We start from the raw sequence: 2,443 nt of genomic DNA on the forward strand, positions 1-2,443 counted from the left end.
GGAGAGCTTAGGAGGCAGGGAAGAGCCTGGGGGAGTGGCGGTGGCAAAAACAGGGCCACAGGGAGAGCAACAGGGAAAGGAGAGGCCACACAGGTGGAAGGGGGATTGGGTGGAGGGGCTGGGCCCCCCCTGGGTCCCCCCATGGCTACGGGCCTGGTTCTCTGCTAGTGAGAGAAGGCAAGGGGGTGCCTCCTTTGACTACCCAGAAAGCTATGCTGAGGGTCCTTGGATCTGCATGGACAGGGCTTTTTTGTAGCAGGAACTCATTTGCATATTAGGCCACGCACCCCTGATGTAGCCAATCCTCTAAGAGCTTACAGGGCTTTTCATACAGGGCCCACTATAAGCTCTTGAAGGATTGACTGCATCAGGAGTGTGTGGCCTAAAAATTGCACCTCATTGGGGTGAAACCCCCATGGATGCATATGTGTTGTGTAGGTGTTAACAGTGCTATTCTCACTAGACATTCATTGAACAGCAGCGCAATCCCAAGATAAGGCCTGGACTTCTGAGGGAGGAAAATGCTGAGCTGAGCTGTTTCTCATAACGGGAGCAGGCTGGAACTTCTGTTCAGAGTAGTGGAAGGCAAATTAATGCCTACTGCCTACTTTTCTCAGTTAGAGATTAGTCCAAGATATGCACAGGAAACTTTGAAGAGATTTACCTTGGCTAAAAGGGAGTCCCGGGGGAGTGTTGCATTTTCATCATCTGCAGAAGTTCTCAGAGTCATTTATTTGACATAAGCTTGACAGAATCCTAACGTTCTTGGACATTGCTAAACATCTAAAGCTATAGAAGACCGGTGTGGATCTGGTACAGATTACTATCTTTCATTCCGGGACTATTTACAGTTAAACAGAATAAATTCAGAAGGTGGGAAATGGGAATCTAGAAAGCTTGGAAGAAGAAGGGAGGAAGAGGTGAAATTTGGACTTTGTAAATTTAAAGGACAGTGCTAAAAAGTGGGAAGGAATTTATTGTTTGGTCTACTTGTGGTTTTGAAAAAAAGAGCATCATTGTCACAGACCTGCAGCATATACAATCAACACAGGAAGTATGTCAAGTATCGCGAGATCTCTTTACCAGTGAAAACGAGATTTGGTGGCAAGTAAAGCAGGAAGTAGCAGATGAAAAGCCTACTCTAGGACTATAGTACTATAGAGAAACATCAGCGGCCATTGCAAGGAGGTTAATATTAAAATAATATTTTTAAAGTGTTCAGGATGTTAAAAATTGTTGGAAATAATTGAGGTGATGATAAGAAGATAAATACTATTGGACATATTGTTTATAATGGACTTTAGAAGCCTTTAAAAGGAAAAAGGAAAAAAATAGCGAGAAGCAAAAAGTCGCAACTGCCATTTTGAAAAATTTAAAAACTTTAAAAATTAATATCTCGGTCTGGGAAGCTCTGAGGATGGCAAAATTAGGCTTGTTGTAAAAAGCAAGCTCTAATCTTTTGAACTTGATAGTCAAATTTGAAATTGGTGAGATCAAAGTTTTCGGTGTTTTTAAATGTCAGAACACAAGCAAACTATCTGCGCCACCTTCATCACTTTCGGGGTGTGGATCCCCCAGTGGGGTGGTCTCCCGACTCCCTCCGCCGGCTGTTTCTGATAGCCCTGTGCCCCCTTTTTCATTTGATATGTGTCCCGTGCGGGTGCCACCCTCCCGCCGGGAGATGCCGCAAAATGAGCCCCCTTGAGGCTTATGGCGGCAGGGCTCGGGGGAAGCGAGCTAGACTGCTGTTCTTTTGAGGGGTTATAGAGCGTTTCGAGCCCGTCCCTGTGGCATCGGTCCCATCGTTGTGGGGCTCAGGGGGCCGGTGCAGCGGCATGCTGAAGCAGCCTGTCGGTCACTTCCGGGTTCCTGTCCTGCATCTCGACCTGTGTTATTAGTGACAGGCTGCTTCGGCATTATACAACAATTTGATGAACTGACCTATGACCAAGTTTTGATAATGGGGGACTTTAATGAAACAATTAAGAATACACTGGATAGGTCTGGGGAAAAAATAATAATAAAGAAGGAAAATTGCCAGAGTCTTTTTTTGAATTGGTCAAACAAGAAAATTTGGAGGATATATGGAGGAAATTTAATCCTGAAGTGCGGGACTACACCTTTTTTTCAGCAAGACATAAAACTTTTTCCAGAATTGACATGTTGTGGGGCACTAAAATTTAGGTCTTATAACAAGGAAAATAGAGATTTTACCTAAAATTGGGGCTGATCATAACCCAATAATGTGGATTACAAAATTGTCTAAGAAGTTGAGAAGATGGAGATTGAATGAAGATTTACTACAGAATAAAGAAATAGTGACATCCCTAGAAAATGAAACTAAAGCTTTCTTTCAAATGAATGACAAAGTGGATATAGAATTTCAGACGGTCTGGGATGCCTATAAAGCAGTAATGAGAGGAATATTGATTACTTCGAATAA

At 43.3% G+C, this 2,443-nt stretch overlaps 1 non-coding gene across 1 annotated transcript; it reads right to left on the reverse strand.

Annotated features, from left to right (window-relative positions):
- Positions 1-378: 378 nt before the first annotated feature.
- LOC132567896 (U4atac minor spliceosomal RNA) lies at positions 379-504 on the reverse strand. Its single transcript, XR_009555161.1, has one exon. It is a non-coding gene; the product is annotated as a U4atac minor spliceosomal RNA (small nuclear RNA).
- Between the last annotated feature and the right edge of the window lie 1,939 nt (positions 505-2,443).

This window comes from Heteronotia binoei, chromosome 2 (genome assembly GCF_032191835.1).
Source record: "Heteronotia binoei isolate CCM8104 ecotype False Entrance Well chromosome 2, APGP_CSIRO_Hbin_v1, whole genome shotgun sequence".
In the NCBI taxonomy this organism is placed as follows: domain Eukaryota; kingdom Metazoa; phylum Chordata; class Lepidosauria; order Squamata; family Gekkonidae; genus Heteronotia; species Heteronotia binoei.